The 21,665-nt window shown below is 41.6% G+C and overlaps 1 protein-coding gene across 1 annotated transcript in view; it reads left to right on the forward strand.

Annotated features, from left to right (window-relative positions):
- Window positions 1-21,665, forward strand: part of KCNK2 (potassium two pore domain channel subfamily K member 2) — a 483,277-nt gene that overhangs the window by 220,009 nt on the left and 241,603 nt on the right. The window contains exons 5-6 of the transcript XR_014053975.1: window positions 3,170-3,247; window positions 13,485-13,909. The gene's annotated coding sequence lies outside the window, so the exon portion shown is untranslated. Of the gene's footprint in view, window positions 1-3,169; window positions 3,248-13,484 lie in introns of the transcript that reaches the window.

Below are 21,665 nucleotides of genomic sequence, written 5' to 3' on the forward strand. Positions count from 1 at the left end.
AAGATCTAGCTCCAAGTTCTTGAAAGACAAGCAGTCATTACTCCAGTGACCCATATGTCAGAAGTGTTTTCTCTAAGGAAGCTCTTGGGAGTTTAGTTTAAAATCAGCTAGAAGCCAGCAATTAAAAGCCAGTGAGGCAGATTAGGTTTGGCAGTCTTAATCAGATTTGCCCTCAGTTTCATTTCTTTTAATTCTTTTCTTTTTTTTGGTTGCACTGAATCTTCAGTGTTGCGTGCGGGCTTTCTCTAGTTGAGGTGAGCGGAGTCAATTCTCTAGTTGTGCATGAGCTTCTCATCGCGGTGGCTTCTCTTGTTGCAGATCTCAGGCTCTGGGACGTGCAGGCGCAGCAGTTGGGGTGCACAGGCTCTAGAGCACAGGCTCCGTAGTTGTGGGGCACGGGCTTAGTTGCCCTGTGGCATGCAGAATCTTCCTGAACCATGGATCAAACCTGTGTCCCCGGCATTGGCAGGTGGACTCTTAACCCCTGGACCACTAGGGAAGTCCCTCAGTTTCCTCATTACTCACAGCACAACAGGCAACACAGCTGTCCTTTCGCCTCAGTTCCTCTTGTCCCTGAAGTCTCAGGAGGATGGTGCAGAGGAGAGCGGGTCAGCGCTATGGACACAGTGGGTTTGCCGCACAGCTAAGGAAACTCACGCCGAAGAACCTCGGTCTTCTAAAGGGGACTTCCGGCAAACCTGCCCATCCTTTGCCATGGAGGGTGGCGTGGTCTTTACTGTGCTGGTAGGAAACCTTCCCTGTGCTTCAGAGGAAGAGACTATCTCTATCTTCTGAGGCTGCTTCTTATACAAACATCCATGAAAAGAAAGAAGGGAACAAAAGCTGACACAAGATATACATGAATATGAGAGACCCAAGGAGAATGGTCTCCCAACACCCCTTCACTACCTCATCCACATTATGGTAGGTTCTCTTGTTATAAATTCTCATAAAACTGTTATTTTCTCTTGGTAACACTTATTCCAATTACATTTAATAAAATGCTAGTTTAATTATTTTCTTTACATCTTCTTCACTAGATTCTAAGTTCTAGGTGGGTAGAGACAAATTTGAATGCTAAATATATAACCCTTAGCAAAGCCTACATGAGGTGATCCATAGATGCTCATAGAATTTTGTAGAATCATGAACATGGCTGGAGCCTCTCTCGTGACTGGAAACTCCTTTGAGAAGTCTTCCCAGATTCTCTAAATATTGGTTGGATGGCCTGTGAGCTTCTGTCCTATCTTACATGTGTTTATATTACAACATTCACTGCACCATTGAAATTATTTCTTTATTTCTCTGACTATTTCCTAAACTTTGAACTTCTCCACAGCAGAGGCATCATTTCTTCCCCAGTGGCTACAACAATGCTTTGTACAGAGTAGCAGCTTAATGGGTACGTGCTTTTGTCTATGGAGAAGGCGATGGCACCCTACTCCAGTACTCTTGCCTGGAAAATCCCATGGACGGAGCAGCCTGGTAGGCTACAGTCCATGGGGTCGCTAAGAGTCGGCCACGACTGAGCGACTTCACTTTCACTTTTCCCTTTCATGCATTGGAGAAGGAAATGGCAACCCACTCCAGTGTTCTTGCCTGGAGAATCCCAGGGACGGGGGAGCCTGCTGGGCTGCTGTCTGTGGGGTCCACAGAGTCGGACACGACTGAGGTGACTTAGCAGCAGTTTTTGTCTACACAGACCTAAATCCCCGTAATGACAGCCTTATACATTAAACTGCTTTTGCAGCTCATCTCCTAATATCCTGTAAGAAAACAGATAAATGAGTCACAAATACAAAATTACACCATTTTGATTCAGTGTTTGACCCATACTTAACTCAAAGAGGAAAATATAAGTAGGTAGCTCATTTGAACAGCAGTGACTATTTTGTCTGGAAATATCAAACCTAAATCAAATAAACATGATCACCACTTTAAGATATTTTACTTTTCTTATATGTCTGATATTTCTGGTGTTGTCTAGAATATTGAATCAGGACAATTTTCTCTCTCTCTTTTTTAGGACAATTTTTATTTAATTCAAAGAAAGTGGCAGGATAGCTTAATTGAAAATACATGGACTTTTGAATCAGAAAAAAAAAGTAGGAGTCCTGGCTTTGTCATTATGAATTCAGGTGTTATTATACCTTTCCGGATCTCTCAATTCAAGAATAGGAATTGTTATATTTATTTTTTTGTGCCAAGAAATGGATATTACATCTGTCATTTGCTTTGAAAACACGTCTATGCCCCATCCCTTTTGACATTTGCGAATTCTTTACAAGTTTTGCCATGTGTCAAAGAACTGCTTTCCCCGTAATGCTGGAGATCGCCTTGATACTCAGGCAAAGGGAGGTGACAAAGGGCTTGCCAGTCAGAGTCACCTTCTCCAGCGGTTGACTCTGTACCTAGTGACACAGCAGAGATGCTCACTCTGTGTCCTTCTTTCTGTCAACAGGGCATTAGCCATGCTTCCCAGGCTTAGTTCTTTACACAGAAATGATAGTGCAGTACCCAGCCGCTGATGATGGCTGCACTGTTTTCTTCACCATGGCAGTCCTATGGCGCGATTTTGAGCATTATTCCTGGAAGTAAAGCCTCGAGCCTGTGTCCCTAGCACTCCTTGTGGTTCTGGGAACTTTTTTGTTGTTGCTCAGTAGCTTAGTCCTGTCCAATTCTTTGCGACCCCACAGACTGCAGCACGCCAGCCTTCCCTGTCCTTTACTAACTCCTGGAGTGGGTTAGTCATTCCCTTCTCCAGGGGATCTTACCAACCCAGGGATAGAACCTAGGTTTCCCGCATTGCAGCGGATTCTTTACCATCTGAGCCACCAGGGAAGCCCTCTGGGAACTACATGATATCTTTAATCTCATTTTCTACCTACTCAGTCAGAGACAGCTTCTGGCACTTTCATCTAAAAACCTCAAGCCGACGTATGGCCCCAGCTTATGAAGGTCCAGTGGGTTCGGCAAGTGAGAGTCAGATCAATTAGCTCAGGTCCAGGTAGGGTTGAGAGGCTTTTCGACAAGCCCAGAGTCTGGGGCCTTAAATGACTGATGATCTGAGCACTGTACATAATTATTTAGGTTCAGAAAAGTGGAAATGAAGCAGTCGTTGATGATTCAAGCAAACATGCATGTTCTTTCCTTTGACTTTCTTTTTTAGGGCACTTGGTTTGACTTCATGCTCAGAATTAACTCAGTTTCATGTACTTGCCAAAGAAGCATGTGCCAGGGGAGTTCAGTAAGTATGAAAAACCGTTCCTCTAAAATGCAAGGAGCAGCCAATTTGGGGATACACCAGACCCTCAATTGAAAAGGAGACATTTACAGAAATCCTAAAATTTTATGAAACGTTGGCACCAAATTAAGGCATTATTTCATCATCATGTATTTTTGGTGGAAGTGTTTAGGTTTTCTGATCATAAGCATTAAAACTTTATGTGCAGACTTAGCCTTTAATTTTGCTTTCAAAGACTTTCTAATTTTCCCCAAGCCACAAAGAATAAAAAGCTATTTTAAAAAGTCCTATACAGCTTGGTTTTAAATAAAAACAAAGGGTAATGTGATTTTAAGATCTCTGGGCTTAAAGTCAAAAGTTTGTGATTTCCGCTCCTCCAACTTGCCCGCTTCCCACTGTTTGATCCCTCCTTGCCTCTGTTTCCCCATTTGTGGAAGTGGGTCGTAAGATTTGTTCACAGAGCTGTTTTGAGGACCAAATGCTGGGACTGTGTATACTAGAGCCCCTGCCTAGAGACTTGACATAGGAAGATCTTGCAGAAGTTTGACATTTATACACTACTGTGCCTAAAGTAGGCTTCCCTGGTAACTCAGCTGGTAAAGAATCTGCCTGCAATGCAGGAGACCCTGATTTGATTCCTGGGTCGGGAAGATCCCCTATAGAAGGGATAGGCTACCCACTCCAGTATTCTTGGGCTTCCCTGATGGCTCAGATGATAAAGAATCCACCTGCAATGTGGCAGACCTGAGTTCAATCCCTGGGTTGGGAAGATCTCCTGGAGGAGGGCATGGCAACCCACTCCAGTAATCTTGCCTGGAGAATCCCCATGGACAGAGGAGCCTGGTGGGCTGTAGTCCATGGGGTTGCAAAGAACTGGACATGACTAGGCAACTAAACGCACACACACATGTGTAAAATAGATAGCTATTGGGAAGCTGCTGTATAGCACTGGGAGCTCAGCCTCGTTCTCTGTGTTGACCTAGAAGGGTGGGATGGGGGTGATGGGAGGCAGGTCCACGAGGGAGGGGATATATGTATACATATAGCAGATTCACTTCCTTGTACAGAAGAAATAGCATTGTAAAGCAGTTATACTCCAATTAAAAAAAGAGGTTGAATTGATTTTGGTTCTGAAACTATTCTGACAAAATATGGTGAAGGGGAGAAATGTTAGGTCCTTCTATAGTGCAGTTAATGTTTATTTTTAGGAAGCTGCTCTCTGGTTATTATTATTTTCCCATAGCCTTAAAAATCTGAAAAATGAAAGTGGCTCAGTCGTGTCCGACTCTTTGTAACCCCATGGACTATGTAGTCCATGGAATTCTCCAGGCCAGAATACTGGAGTGAGTAGCTGTTCCCTTCTCCAGAAGATCTTCCCAACCCAGGGATTGAACCCAGGTCTCTTGCATTGCAGGCAGATTCTTTACCAGCTGAGCTGCCAGGGAAGCCCTTAAAAATCTGAACCCCAAATGATTGCTCCAAATCCTTATTAGAGAGAGGAATTTTTTTTTTTTTTTTTTAATATAAGAATGTCGGGATGGGGGCTAAAAGGAGGAAAGGTCCAGATTGTGATAAATGAGGACTCCATAAACCTAAGTTTGTTTCTTCGGGGCAGGAGAGAAGGCATCATGGGAAACGTGGGGCATCCCATAGGAGGATCAATCCTTTATTTCTGTCTTGTTTCCTGCTCCTGAGCTGTGAGCGCTACAAATACAGTGCCTATCAGCACTCCTTTGCCATCTTCCCTCCCACACCCACACAAGAACAATTTGTTACTGTCCTAGGGCTTGCAATTACCGAGTCTAAACCTGCACACACATAAAGGAGTACAGTTCAAGTTGAGTGTCAATGTGAAAGAGCTGATAGCATTTCTAAAAACCTGCCTCCTTTGAACCTGAAGGGTTGAGAGATGTGTGTGTTACACAGAACGTCTTGGAGCAGGGGATTTGTTTGTGCTGTGATGTGTGGCCAGAGCCGTTTGCAGGGCTTATCATCGTCTGGTATTGGTTTGAAGCCTCTGCTTGACAAGGGCTGGCTCCCAGCTCCTCCACCACCCCACTCCTCGGGTGGTTAGTATCGGCCCTTGGTGTCTGAGACCACTTTGTCACGGCAGTGCCTCCGTGTACCCTGAAGTCATTCCTTTAACCTGCCATGCTTCTGCTCTGGCTATTTCAGCTTTCCTGACAGTCTTGTCAGAGCAGTTCTGTTGGGCATTGAGGTTCTTCATCTCCAGCCTGGAATTCTGATACAGGCCCATGTTGAAGAACACCAGGGGAAGGCTGGACCCACAGAACTGGCACCAACCTTTAGGTCTGTAGTTGTGCCTTGTATGCAAGTGTTATGGAAGGGTATTCATTATTCACTACTCCCAGCCTCGACGAGCCTGTGCACCGGCTTGTGGAGAAGATGGCTTCTCTGGGACTCGCTCACCCACATCAGGCACTTTCAGAAGGGCTTCTGGTTTTCAGGCCCCTACAGGTGTGGTTCAGACTGCTAACTATTGGGATGGTCAGATGTGGCCAAAGCAGCTACTTGAACTCATTCAAGGAAAAGATGCTCTTTTTCATGGCTGTACCATTGACCCCACTTTTTCTGCCCCACACTCCCCAGACAGCTTGTATTTAATTAATTTTGCTGTTAGTCACTCTGTCGTGTCTGACTGTTCGTGGCTTCAGCCCCCCAGGCTCCTCTGTCCATGGGATTCTCCAGGTAAGAATACTGGAGTGGGTTGTCATTTCCTTCTCTAGGGGATCTTACTGACCCAGGGATTGAACCTGGGTCTCCTGCATTGCAGGCAGATTCTTTATAATCAAAGTCATCAGGGAAGCATCATTTTTTTATGGCTATACAATTGACCCAACTTTCTATGTCCCACACCCCCCAGACAGCTTGTATTTAATTAGTTTTGCTGAGCCTCAATTTTTCTTGTCTCAGAAATGGGGATAGTATTTTATATCTCATAGAGTTTTTTGAGGATTAAGTGAAATAATGGTTAGCAATCACTTGACAAATCAGAGGCATTGTGTTTCCTTCTCTTTATGTTTATAACAGTTGTCACAACTTATCATCCTTAGGGTTGATTCCACCATCTGTTCTGTGTGTCATGCTAACAAAAATCATGCTGAAATATATATAGAACAACAACTCAGCACTACTGGCCAGTAGAAACCTAATGAGACCTGTTAATTAGCTAGATTATTTTCAACCCTGTGCTTTGGCAGAACAAGATAAATGACAGAAATTAGTCCATAACTCTTGTATCAGCTGATATGAACAAGGAATTTCATGGCATGCATTGAGGGCTTATGTATACAGTGATCTTAATTACATGTACATTATTGCAGTGGAGTCATCAGTGAAAGTTTTGCATATCGACTCTAAATCTGTTTAGATCCTCAGTTAACCAAATAAATATTACATTCATTATTAGCCCTCATATTTGAGTAGCCTAGGCTTCCCTTGTGGCTCAGATGGTCAAGAGTCTGCCTGCAATGCAGGAGACCTGGGTTCAATCACTGGGTCAGGAAGATCCCCTAGAGGAGGCATGGCAACCCACTCTAGTATTCTTGCCTGGAGAATCCCATGGACAGAGGAGCCTGGTGGGCTACAGTCCATGGAGTTGCATAGAGTCGGACATGAGTGAGCGATGAACACACACAAAAGATTCTGATGATGGAGATGATTCCAAATTCTTAAACTTCTGGTATCTCAAAACTTTGCTAAAGAAGTATCCAGTCAGCAATGGTAACCACTGCTTCATTTAGAATATGGAGATCAGTTGCCAGAGGTGGATCCTGACTCTGGTAATTAATTTCAAGACCACAATAGAAAACATCTAGCTTCCAATCAGAGTGTGTGTGTGCTAAGTCACTTCAGTTGTGTCCAACTCTCTGTCACCCTGTGGACCGTAGCCCACTAAGTTCCTCTGTCCTTGGGATTTTCCAGGCAAGAATACTGGAGCATGGGTGCCATACTCTCCTCCAGGGGATCTTCCCCACCCAGGGATTGAACCCTGGTCTCCTGCACTGGCCAGGCAGGTTCTTTACCACTAGCACCACCTGGGAAGCTCCTCGAATCAGAGTAACTGCTAACTACACTCAAGATCCCATTAGAAATTTTAGCCTCATTATAACTCAAAGTATATCTCTTTCTGATTTAAATAGGAATGCTAAATATTTGCTTATACCTTGTAGTAGTTTGGGATTAAAGTATAAAGAAAAGAAAGGTAATTGATGACAAAATTATCTTCACAATCACTTGCATTGATTACATTACTTCTGATTCAAAAGAGAGTCAGTATATTCAGATTATAATCACACGTGTTATATTTTTGTAGACAGCACGATTTCATCGGGGGTGTGTCTGTGGTGCTTTACAACTGGCAGATTCATTAATGAATGACCAAAGCTCTGCCTCAAGATTTAGCATGTTTAGTAGTAATTGGAGTCTCAGTAGAAAACGTCCATTCCTAATATACTGTGATTATTTTATTAGGCTGATTCTAGGAGATGATGCTTAATTCTCTATCCTGTCAATTATAGCTGGTTTTCCTAGTGGTGGTGATTCATTTATATCTTATTCTTGATTGTCCATAGCCAAGTGGCACTTGCGGTAAAGAACCCACCTGCAATGCAGGTAGACATAAGAGATATGGGATTGATCTTGGGGTCAGGAAAATCTGCTGGAGGAAGGCATGGCAACCCACTCCAGTATTCTTGCCTAAAGAATCCCATGGACAGAGGAGCCTGGCAGGCTACAGTCCATAGAGTTAGAAAGAGTCTGACATGACTGAAGCGACTTAGCACAGGACAGCATACACAGCCAAGTAATGTAATCCTAACATTAGTAAACAGAGTCTACAGATAACTTGATACCATATTTAGTTAGCTGTCACTTGTGGAGCTGCCTTTGTTTTGCGCAATTCTCTCTGCTAGTGGAGAAGGCAATGACACCCCACTCCAGTACTCTTGCCTGGAAAATCCCATGGATGGAGGGGCCTGGTGGGCTGCAGTCCACGGGGTCACTAAGAGTCGGACACGACTGAGCGACTTCACTTTCACTTTTCACTTTCATACATTGGAGAAGGAAGTGGCAACCCACTCCAGTGTTCTTGCCTGGAGAATCCCAGGGACGGGGGAGCCTGGCGGGCTGCCGTCTATGGGGTCGCACAGAGTCGGACACGACTGAAGCGACTTAGCAGCAGCAGCAGCAGATCTAGGAACGGGGACAGTTGGCTTGAATATTTGAAGGAATACTATTCTGTTGGCATAGAACTAAGAAACATAACATAAAATCAATGAAGAGTGATTTTGCTGTGTGTTTTACTATTGCATCTGCCAAACAGTGTATTTGTGTTTTTCCATAACATGTTATGAAAAACCCAAACGAACTTTTTGGCCAACCCAATACTTTTCATGTCTCACATCGATCCTTAGACAGAGGTAAGAATGTCTATGTATCAAGCTAAGGAAAGAAGGAGAAAATGACCAGGACTGTGTGTTTATTGAACAATTTTAGTGTTAAACTATGTAGGATTAACTAGTAATCTACTTCTGCTTCATTGACTACTCTAAAGCCTTGAACTGTGTGGATCACAACAAACTGTGGAAAATTCTTAAAGATATGGAATACCAGACAACCTTACTTGCCTCCTGAGAAACCCATATGCAGGTTAAGAAGCAACAGTCAGAACTGGCATGGAACAACGGACTGGTTCCAAATTGGGAAAGGAGTATGTCAAGGCTTATATTGTCACGCTGCTTACTTAACTTATATGCAGAGTACATTTTGTGAAGTACTAGGCTGGATGAAGCACAAGCTGGAATCAAGATTGCCTAGGGAAATATCAATAACCTCAGATATGCAGATGACATCACCCTTATGGCACAAAGTGAAGAGGAACTAAAGAGCCTCTTGATGAGAGTGAAAGAGGAGAGTGAAAAAGCTGGCTTAAAACTCAACATTCAAAAAACTAAGATCGTAGCATTTGGTCCCATCACTTCATGGCAAATAGATGGGAAAACAATGGAAACAGTGAGAAACTTTGTTTTCTTGGGTTCTAAAATCACTGCAGTCGGTGACTGCAGCCATGAAATTAAAAGATGCTTGCTCCTTGGAAGAAAAGCTATGACAAACCTAGACAGCATATTAAAAAGCAGAGACATTACTTTGCCAACAAAGGTCCATCTAGTCAAAGCTATAGTTTTTTCACTAGTCATGTATGGATGTGAGAGTTGGACAATAAAGAAAGCTGAGTACCAAAGAATTGATGCTTTTGAAGTGTGTTGGAGGAGACTCTTAAGAGTCCTTGAACTTCAAGGAGATCCAACCAGTCTATCCTAAAGGAAATCAGTCCTGAATATTCACTGGAAGGACTGACGCTGAAGCTGAAACTCCAATACTTTGGCCACCTGATGGGAAGAACTGACTCATTGGAAAAGACCCTCATGCTGGGAAGGACTGAAGGCAGGAGGAGAAGGGGACAACAGAGGATGAAATGGTTGGATGGCATCACCGACTCAATGGATATGAGTTTGAGCATGCTCCAAGAGATGATGAAGGACAGGGAAGCCTGATGTGCTGCAGTCCATGGGGTCACAAAGAGTCGGACATAACTGAGCAACTGAACAATAAATATACCTCTTGGCTTCCTAAACCAAAATTTGCCAGCGAGGCACCTTTTCACATAAAAATGCTTTTGCCACTAACCCTCAAATTCTATTTGGCCTTATGGTATCATGGAAATGATTGGAGACAGAGAACATGACTGTATACAGATGCCTGAATTAATACTGACTGGAAACAATCTTGTGACTTGATTCTGAGTTTATATAAAGGCAGGAATTGGAAGTTCCAGACTCACCACCCTTAGAATTGAGATGGACTCTAATGAATTAGTTTAATCAAATGTTTTGAATCTCTAGCCCTTTTCAGCTCTTAAATACCCAGCTAGGGTCTTTTTTCTGTTAGTATCTCATCCCAAATTAAGGCACAAAACAGTAACCAGAAACAGTTTCTTTATGACGAAGCCAAATCTGAAAAGCTGCCATCTTGGAAGGTAGCAAATTCAATCTTATTTGAGCAGGAAAAAGCAAAAAAGCACCCATGTCAATTTAATTTTACTCTTGGGAATCACAATACCACAGTTTTACAAGTAAAGTATTCCTTTTTGTGGAATATGTAACAATGGGAATTTTCGAGCAGCTCAGATAAACTGGAAAGAACATGGACATGAGTAATGAAAATGATGAAGGAGCTGGAAGACCTGATTTATGGCAGAAGATGAAAAGAATTTAATATGGATATCTTGGCTAAGTAAAGAATAGATCCTTTGATTAATAACTATGCATTCTTGAAGTGCATAAGCACTATGAAAAAATCAGTAAGTTTGGGGGTGTGGAAAACATGAATAATGGAATCAATTAAGTAAAGGAAAATAGGCTGAATGTAAAATGTAAGATATCTATTTCTGGATTTTTCAGATGTGCCTCTTGAGGTACTTTCAATGTTAAATATTTTCTAGTAAGATGGAAAAGCTCTTAACATTTTCAATTGTTTTTTCTTAAAAGAAGCAAAATCTCCCAAGAGTTTTGAAAGGGTGCATTTTGTCACAGGGGCATAGTGGTCAGATTCTGGGGTCTATGATCTTCAGGACAGAGCCTTTGTATCTAATGTTATTGGTCCTAAAGCTGAAGAATAGGGTTCTGATTTTTCTCTGGGAAGTTTGTCTCAGGCCTCTAAGAGAGGCTGAGGGAAACAGTTGCCAGGGCTTTGACACCCATTGATTCAGGACGACCTGAATGCACATTGTCACCTAGTAAGAGGAGTCTGAGGTTCAGTTCAAAAGTTGGAAAAGTCTTCAGTTGAAAAATATTAATGAACTATGTCGGCATGTTTATGCTCAGACTTCAGTCTCCAAGACAGAAGTTACAAATACACCCAAGGATGTGGAGGAGCGAATCTGGAGATTCCAAGCAGGCTGGCACCATGGTTTAACTAACACATGTACGTGGATTATCTGTCATTCCAATAAATCTTGGAATCCAGGGTGGCAACTTACTATTTAATCTCAGGCCAATGCCCACCCTCTCTACATCTCAATCTGCTCTTCTGTGGGCAGCTCCAAGAACTGTTGTGAGGATTGTGTCAAAGATGATATTTATAGAGCTCAGCAAGTGCCTGATTTGGTAAGTGTTCATTGCATGCATGAGTGTTCAGTCACTCAGTCATGTCTGACCCTTTGCAGCCCCATGGACTATAGCTTGCCTGGCCCCCCTGTCCATGGGGTTTTCTAGGCAAGAATATTGGAGCAGGTTGCCATGTCCTTCTCCAGGGTATCTTCCCGACCCAGGGATTGAACCTGAGTCTCTTACATTGGCAGGTGGGTTCTGAGTCACCTGGGAAGCCCCTAAGTGTTCAGTAAATCTTAGTAATTATTCTTGTTACTAGCTGGGTTCTCTACCCTGACTATATCCTCCACCACTCTGATCACACCTCTTCTTCCAAAGGTAAGAACCAGTGATGGGCTATTCTTGGGGCAGATGAAAGAGAATAAATTGTCATCAATCCATGAGAAAGTATGGGATATTTCACATATATGTAGATTTCAGGAAAACCTCCATGGTTTAAGCTAAAATCTAAATAGTCTGACATGTCTAAATTATAATATTCTAATAGAAATTCAGTCTTATTCTATTTCATTATGAATGATAATCACTTTGGCTTATTTCTCCACTTTTCTCAAACCTTAATTCGCTGCTTTTATTTGCATTCTTTCTGTTATTAACGTTTTAATTCTAATTTATATTTTACTAGGATTTTTGTGATTTCTAGTTTCACTATAAGCTACCCCAAATATTCTGTGTAAGAAGTAAGGATATAAACAAATGAATAAAATGTGTGTAATTGAACTACTTATAAAACAACATTTTATATATATATGGTTTAGGAATATATGCTCATGTTCTTAAGGAAAGGAGAAATTCGTGTCAATAAAGAATAGCATACTAATGATGCTGATTCACCCTGGGGGAAAGAAAAGGGAGTTTTGGAAGGAGAATCCAGAAAGCTTTGGCTGTCCCGGGAATGCCTGGAACGGATCTAGGGAAAACAGCAGGGTGCAGGCTTCAGTTCTTGTTCAGTTGCTCAGTCATGTCCGACTCTGCAGCCCCATGGACTGCAGCACGCCAGGCTTCCCTGTCCTTCACCGTCTCCCAGAGCTTGCTCAGACTCAGGCTTCAGTACCATGACATAGTTTCCATGTTGAGTGATCCTGGGAAAAGTGGCATAAAGACTGTCTACGGAGATCAGTCGGATAAATTCAAAGTGATGAGGACTCTACAGCACAGGTGGCTTCCGCGTGTGCTGCTTGTGGCTCGGTTCTCTGTGCTCCATGTCGCACCTTCTGATGGTGCTTACGTTCCTCGCTGGTATGAATCTTTTCCATCCTTATTATTTTATTTTCTGGGAACTCAGTGTACATACAGGGTTCTATTAACAGCACTGACAGCTAAAGTTTTTAATACCAAATGCTTTACAAGCACCATCTAATCCCATCACTTTAATCTTCTCCTAAAAATCTTTGCAATTCTACACTCGAAATTAGAGCAGAATCAACTAAATTGAAAGTCCATCCCCTCCAGGAAGGCTAATCTAACTGTGATGTCAGAGACTGGGTTTTCAAGTACAGGGTTTGGCTGAATACTTCTGCCTGGGTTAATTGTTGTGAGGGCATAACTCTGGGCTTAGAAGGCTTAGAAAATGAGCAATTTGAAATTAGAGGCAAAACTGGAAAATAAGAATCTCAGGTGCTGCAGATACAGAGCAAGAAAAGGGATCAGTAACACAAGATGGTATTGACTTACCATGGGCAAGGCATTAAGTTTCGTAAATGAATAATTATCAGAAATCCGAGTCAAATGAGAATGTCACGTCAGAAGAGGAAAATGAGGCTTACAGAGCATCAAGTGACGTGCTCATAGCCACATAGTTAGTGGTGGGCAGAGCTGGCTTCAAATCTAGATTTGTCTTCCTCTAGAGCTCCTGTCCTTGACATTTATGTCATGAACTTATGTACAAATTTCACACTTTTACTCAGCTGAGCAAACATGTACATTTCCTCACTTGTCAATAAAAAACTTAATTTCTCTCTCAAGCTCCTCTGATTTCTGATGCAAACATGTTAATTTAGACATTACCAGGGAAACCCGGTCGTGTTTAATTTTGTTGTCTCTCATTTCAGGTTTGAAGTTATTCTGCTACACCCTGCTTTTCCCTGGAGTTAACGCTGTGCTCAGCAGGCTATGTAGACCGTGCGGAGGTGTTTTATTTTCTGACTTGGATGTGTCCCGGTGGCCTGCTGTTGTCCGTTTGACTTTCCAGCTTGTCTCCATCATAATATGGTGCCTGTGGCATTTTAACAGTGGAATCCCTACTGGACAGGGCACTTTGTAGTCTCTGAGTTAGTGCCCTGCTGTAATTCCTCTGTAATCTACCAGCACTCTGTGCTTTGGCCAACTGCTGCTCCCAGCCTGGGGGACCACAACAACCTCTCGATGTGTTCCTGCTGATTCCAGGGTCAAAGGAGTCTCCTCTCCCCAGCCCTCTCCTTCCCCCCCACCTGCACATTATAGTTTATTACAATATATTGAGTGTAATCCCCTGTGCTATACAGTAGGACTTTATTGATTATCTATTTTATGTATAGTAGTTTGTCTGCTAATTCCAAACTCCTAATTTGCCCCTCCCCCACCCTTTTCTCCTCTTTGGTAGCCATAGGTTTGTTTTCTATGTCCCTGAGTCTCTCTGTTTGGTAAATAAGTTCATTTCTATCTCTCTTTTTAGATTCCATATATAAGTGATATCATATGGTATTTGTCTTTCTGTGCCTGACTTACTTCACTTGGTATGATAATCTTCAGGTCCATCCATGTTGCTGCAAATCCAGCCCTCTCCTTTATCCTTGATGGTGCCCACACCACACTGGCACAGCCAATTCCTTTCCAAGGTCCTCCCCAGGAAAATGGAGGCCCAGGTTCTCCCATCTTTGAATTTAATGACTTAATTGAAAGGCTGAAGGTATTTTTGACTCCCCAAGGAGGCTAAGCTTGAAGAACGGAGGGGTTAGGATACCACTTCCTGCCTCTCTCATTAATGGGTACCTCTCATCGTACAGCACGCCAGGCAGTTAACAAAATATTCTTCCTAATCCTTCAGTCTTACTCATGGATCTGAAATGTTTGAGCTTACTGGTCCAGTTGTTCCTTTTGAAACTCTTCCTTAGAGCAAAATGGCCTGAGGGCTCCCAGCCTTGTTAGGGCAGGTCACATCTATGAGGGGGGTGGAGGCGTTTGATGAGATGAAACAGCACTCCAGTTTGTGCTTACAAATCATTTTCCAACTTCAGTGAAATAATTACACCTTGTTGGAGGCATCATTTTGGGGGGAGATTCCCAAAATTCATAATATTATTCTGTGGAAGTTGCTGATGTTGAAAGGTTGCCTAAATACTGAGGACTTCATAAGTTCAGTCAAAGTTATTTAATTTGCTACTCTGCTGTTACTTCAGGAACCTTGACATTTAAGACACATAAAAGGGAATAATTATGTAAGTCATAAAATTAACACATACTGCGGCAGTTCACAAAATACGTAAGCCAAGTCTGTCTTCCTGCAGGTGTTGGGAATTCAAGGGTGAGAAAAATTTGGCATTGACACGGGATGCTGATTATGTGGGCTTGTGCAACTTTCATTATCAATCATCCTTGTTTGCACAAGAGAAGCCCTGTTACAATAGTCTTTAAGGAATTGCCCAGATTCTTTTCTTCACATCAAAATGGTTTTAATCCTGGACTCTTGGTTCATCTCCATATCCATGCAGAAACCAAATTCTGTCTTGCAAATATTTGTCCTGGCTTCTCCATCCCCATTATTACTGCCTTAGTTCAGACCCTTGTCTGAACTAGCTTATCTCTTGTCTATAATATTATAAGATCCTCCAAACTCTTCCTGCCTCACCCACTACATACTTTGTGTGCACTCAGGTATTTCTTATTAAATATAGATCTGATCTTTTCTTCCCACTTGGGAAGCTGTGATGCCTAGCTACTGCTTATAGAATAAAACACCATCCCTCTGAGCAAAGTGTATAAGGCACTTTTCTATCTGCATCTAAATTATGTCAGCATGTATGCATGCGTTCATTCACTTGTTCAATAGATTTTTATTGAATGCGTCATGGAAATATATACAAAGATTAATGGGCACAGTTTATGCCCAGGTAAGAGTGGGGTTCTGGGTAAGAAGTAGATAGAAAGGAGAAAAATGAGAGAAACCTCTACACTGGCTGTAATAGGAAGATGCAGAAGATACAGTGGAGTGTGTGTGTGTGTGTGTGTGTGTGTGTGTGTGTGTGCGCCCAGTTATGTCTGACCCTTTTTGACCCTATGGGAGATACAGAGGAAGTGTTCACTAAATCTGTTGGGGAAAGTTAGAGAAGACATTATCTTCTACTACTTAGACTTTCCTTCTCCAAGGCACCTTTAATTCAGCTGTTCCACCATCATTTTTCAATTCTGCTAATTTAAGAGTTTCATGATAAGCAGATTCTTTTTCCTTATCTTTGTTGTCCCAGAGTTGCCTAACAAAGTACTTGGAACTTTGTGGCATCCAGTAACCACAATTGAACTAGGACATCATACTGAATTTTGTCTGAAATATGCTGAGGTTTGGAACTGTGTTTGCTACTGAGGGATGTTCATTTTAATGACAATTATTTGTGAAAAATAATATATTTTTTTCTCCTAAATATACCCTTAGATGTTTGCCTTACTATCTGTTCTCTTTTTGAACCGTAAGTGATAGCCATGTGTAATTTATTTGTTTGCACTTAATTCTTAGACTTAGTCCTTAGCATTTTTAAGAGATGGGATTCCGATAGTCATAGAAAAAAAAAGTTTCCTGATTATAAGGACAAACTTAACGTAACAGAGAAAATACTCCAACAAAAGCACTGAGTAGCTGAGTAGTGAGACTAATCATAGAAAGCTTCATGAAGAAGGTGAGTATCTAGCCTGATTTCAAAAGGGGGTCAGGTGAAAAAAAGCAATAAGAAACATTTCAGAGAAAGGGGTCTATAAGCAAAGGTGAGAAGTATGTATAGGGCAGGAGATATGGATGGTTAGACTATAGGGAAGAGAACATTTAGGATTAAAAAAGAAAGTGCTTGATGTGCTTGCTTATTTATTTTTTTTAAAGATTGTATCTTGTGCTTATAAGGTTCTTAATCCAAAATTTATTGATTTCCTGGATTAATAGCAGAATGGTTAAAAAAAATAAGAAAATTGAAATCCAGATAGAATCTCCTGGAAAGTACATGAAGTTAATTTTAAGTATATAACACTTCTTTTTTAAATCAAAGTTTTAGAATATAATACAATGGATCTTTCTGTCTACCAGGGCTTCCCAGGTGGCTCAATGGTAAAGAATCCACCTGTCAATGCAGAGATGCAGATTCGATCCCTGGGTTAGAAAGATTCCCTGGAGAAGGGAATGGCAGCCCACTCCAGTATTCTTGCCTGGGAAATCCCATGGCAGAAGAGCCCGGTGGGCTACAGAACCATGGATCACAAAGAGTCAGACACAACTGAGCATGTATATATACATATATATATATGGAATAGTAAATGGTTGTGCTCTGATCCCCTAAACAAAGCCAGTATAAAAGAAGGAAGTTGGAAATCAAGAGAGGAGCTATCTTGAGAGACTGGAGAGCATCATGGTAATATTAGCCCTCTCCCCTCCCCTACCCCTGTTTTCTCTAAGTCCAGCTTCAGCTTAGGCCTATTGGGTGAAAGGTCTCCCCATTTGTTTTGCCAGGTTAAGTTACATTTCTATCATTTGGAGCAGAAGCTGATCTGGGAAGTTTAGTGACTTAATATCCACCGAATCATAAGAGAGACTTAATTTTATTGTGAGAAAGCTCTTACAAGGCCTAACCAATTCTTGCTTTCCACTATCATCAATGCTCTGATTCAAAATGTGTGTTAAGTCGCTTCAGTTGTGTCCTACGCTGTGCAACACTATGGACTGTAGCCTGGCAGTCCTCTGTCTATGGGATTCTCAAGGCAAGAATACTGGAGTGGGTTGCCATGCCCTTCTCCAGGGGATCATCTTGACCCAGGGATGGAACCCACGTCTCTTGTGTCTCCTGCATTGGCAGACAGGTTCTTTACCACTGGTGCCAAATAATGCCAACCTATTTTTAGGATAGAACACTACTATCTCAACTTCTGGGAGAGGAGGGTAACTAAGAGTCATCGTCCCCCATCCAGATCTGAATATCATGATTCCAGCTTTCACAGCATGCTAAAAAGGCATTTGAGTGTAGAAAAGAGACTCTGTTTTCTGGTAACTCAGAATCTCATAAACTCTTGTTGCTTTAGCTGCATCTGACATTCTACTGTGGACAAATAGGCCCCTGCAGTGGCCAGATTGTTTTCATGTTTTATCTATTTTCCTTTGGAAAAGGTTGAACTCTCTACTTTGTTTTGTGATGTCTAGGGGTACTGTGTTTATGTGGTTTTTGGCAAGTTTGTTTGACCCTGGATTCCTCCAAATGTCGTTCTCTAAGGCAACAGAATATTCACTGAAGACTCTTAAAAATACAACGTTTTTTTCTTGGCGGGGGGTTGTCCTTGATTGATTAAGGTATAATTATTTGTAGTAATGAATATACTATTACAGGAACATTTTGGAGCAGAAGAAAAACATTTAAAAATGCAACAATAACAACTGCATGTAAGAAAATCAAGGTATCTTTTAATGATCCCTTTAAGAGTCATGTCACTATTCTCATCTTTGCATCAAATGTTTGTTTAGTAGGATCTAATAGAGACCATCTTGCCAAGAGTTGGGGACTGCAAAATGAATATATCTCCCGACTTTTCAGGAATTGCAATCTTGTACAGAAGTCAGGGCATATATTATTATAACCAGAGTATATCTAGGCTCCACAGAAAAATACAGTTCACAATGATAATAAAAAACAAACCAGCAATATTTCTCCAGCTCATCTACTAGATATAGTTTGGTCTGCCATTTCCCACCTCAAATTTTCCCAGCTAATTCAGGAAACTCTGAGGGAGTATCTCACCTGTGCTAACCAACAGAGGTTTCTTGTCTATGTGGTAGACTCCAGGAGTTCTTCATGATGCCTTGGTTGGCTGGTTGGTTGTTCAGTCGCTGAGTCATGTCCAATTCTTACAACCCCATGGACTGTAGCCTGCCAGGCTCCTCTGTCCGTGGGATTTCCCAGGCAAGAATACTGGAGTGGATTGCTATTTCCTTCTCCAGGGGATCTTCCTGACCCAGGGATTGAACCTGCATCTCCTGCATTGCTTACAGTCTCCTGAATTGCACGTGGATTCTCAACTGACTGAGCTACCAGGAAAGCTTTCATCATGCCTTACTGCGCAGTATCGTGGCCACCTCGAGAGGCTACCGTGTTCTCTTTCCTGCCTTTTGCTCTGTTCAAGAGAAGAAAATGCTTTCTGTCCCTACTTGGTTGCTATGGTCTCCTGCCTGGACTAAAAAGAAGCAGCACCCAGTATGCTCTGTGCCTGGCAGATCTTAATAAAGCAGCACTTTTATTTATTCACTTTATAAGCTCTAACTTCTTGGGATTTTGGCTAAGCTCTGCTAGAGTTATTAGGTAAGATGGTGATGGATGGGCTGAGAGAAAATGGGAACAACATACTTCAAGTGGCACTTAAACTACTCCTCCTTTCCTACGTGACCACTGGGCTTGGATTAATTGTTGCTGACAATAATTTGCTTTCACAGAATGCTTCTTTGCTTTTCAGGCATGCAGATCTTGTCTTTCTCAACCTTAATGTTCCTCTACCTATGTGTTTATTTGAAAAAATATACTGAGTACCTACTATGTGTCAGGTACTCGTTGGCGATATACTGGTGGACGAAACAGTCCCAGTTTCTGTTATCATGCATCTTAGCAGAAAGAATTATAGCCCTAAACTGTCTGAATATTCAGTAGATAGAGAGCTTATGTTTTTTAAAAATTTACTTATTTTTAATTGGAAGATAATTGCTTTACAATATTGTCTTGGTTTCTGCCATACATCAACATGACGCAGCCATCAGTCCCCTCCCCCTTGACATCATATGTCCCCTCCCTCTTGGCTTCTAACCCCTGCTGCAGAACAAATGAACAGCAGAAGGCTGTTTGTTAAATATAAAGAAGCACCATAGGATTTCAGAGGAGCAATTGATTACTGGAAAGGCTGGACTAAACTCCGTGAAAGAGATGAGAGTTGAGACCTTGAGAGGAAGGACTAGGCAGATGGAAATGAACAGGAATAGCATTCCAGGAGAACTGCATATGGCGGGTCCCAGAAGAGAGAAACAGTCCAGGTTTGTGTCCATGCATGCCAGGAGAAATTCTCAGGAGAGTGTAAAGTCTCACTGACCTTGATTCAAATCACAGTCTGATCACTTAGTGTGGATGTGAGTGACTTTGGGTTAGTTCATTAGATTCTCTGAGTCTCAGTTTTCTAATCTGTAAAATGACGATATTAAGACCTACTTCCCTGGTGGTCCATCCAGTGGTTAAGACTTCGTCTTCCAGTGGAAGGGGTGCTAGCTTGATCCCTGGTCGGGAAACTAAGATCCCACAAGCCTCATGGCCAAAAAAGGAAAACATAAAACAGATTCAATAAAAACTTTAACAATGGTCCACATAAAAAATAATTTTCAAAAGGACCTATTTCTTGGATATTTGTATTGATTATAAGAGTACAAAGTATATAAATGTAGAAAAAGTGCTAAGAATCACACTAGCAAATAGTAAGTGCTCGAAACTGATAGGTCTTGCTGTTTTGGTTGAGCAGATGATGTCTGTAGGATGAAGGAAGTACTTACTTTTAGATATTTATTTTTGGAGTTTACCTGTTGCTCTTGAGTCGGTGAAAATGACCGAGAAACACTCTCTTGTTTTGTTGCCCACAAGGTGAAAGAAAAACTAATAGAAAAATAAGTGAAGAACACAGACTATGTTCTTATACTTCTTCCAACTTCTTATCATATGTGTTGAGCACCTGAATTACTCATCTTGATTCTTTCTGTTTGGGAACATGTGCTGGGCCAGTTGGGGGCTGGGAAAGGACACCCCTTTTTTCCCTGTTGCTCTTTACTTGGCAAGTGGGGAGCAGAGCTGTGTGTGAGATGATCTAGCCACATACATCATTGTTGTGCCAGAACATCAAGTTAGGTTATTTGAATTTAAAAGCTATTAACAAACAGGGCTCATATGTTTCTACTTCCCATCATAAACACTAGCTTATAGGCACTCATCTCTATTTGTTTCAATTTGTCTTACCCTTTATTTCTGACAAAATCAGCTTCACTGATTTAACTTGCTCAGTCCTACTGTTGGCTTCTAATCTGTTTCCTTTATAATCACTTTAAACTCAAAATCAATTGTAATGCTGTAAAAACGGCAGCTTCAAAGTGAAGATGCCATTTCACATAGAATAAAGTAGATTTTTAATTTTGATTCCATATAGTCAAGGCTTTGAACAAGTCCTTGTGGAAATCTCACCTGAGTTTCTGTTGTAGCCACAGTACAGTAAAATGAGCAGAATCAGAAATAATATGTCTGGCTCTTTTTAGTTCTCAGTGTCTTTTGCTGAAAGAATGCCAGCTTGTACCAGAAAATCTAAAAGGGAAAGGCAGAGAATTGTCAGTGGGAGTCAGATATTTCATAGTTGCAATAAAAAACCAACTAAAACCAAGAGGAAAGTGAGAGCATTTGGTAAACATGAAAAAAGAAAAGCAAAAAATAGGAGGAAAAGAATTACTAGATAGGTTAACAGTTTGTAAATAAGACAAATGGCAAAGAATTGTTGAAAGAAGAGTGGTACAAGATTACTGGCCAGTGATTCAACACTTGTCTCGACTGAGAAGGAAGCAATGGGGACTAAAGGATCGATTATAGGGGGAAGACTCAAAAGGGATTATAATTCCAACCCAGTGGGTTCCTTTTACTCTGAATTACCAGCAAACTAGAACAGCTCATATCATGATTTAATTGAGCAAGGCATCTCTAAATTTGTAGCCCTAGTGCTTTTTGTTCCTAATATGGTTCCTTAGCTCTTCTTCTGAGATTGAACACCTGAGCACCGTTGTATTCAACTTGATTGATTAAGTGTATCATTGCAGCTGCCAGTGAGACTCTTGAAGACATGGAGCCTGTTGTGTCCATCAGTGAGTTTCCTATGCCTGACCCAAGACTGGGCACACTTTAGGTGTTCCCTGAAAGTTGTGACATGAATGAATAAACTAGTGACCCTTTGGCATGGCCAAACAGGCTTTCAGCCCATTTCTTTAGACAGATTGCTTATTATTC

Source organism: Giraffa tippelskirchi, chromosome 5 (assembly GCF_054371585.1).
Source record: "Giraffa tippelskirchi isolate mGirTip1 chromosome 5, T2T-mGirTip1v1.2.pri, whole genome shotgun sequence".
Classification (NCBI taxonomy): domain Eukaryota; kingdom Metazoa; phylum Chordata; class Mammalia; order Artiodactyla; family Giraffidae; genus Giraffa; species Giraffa tippelskirchi.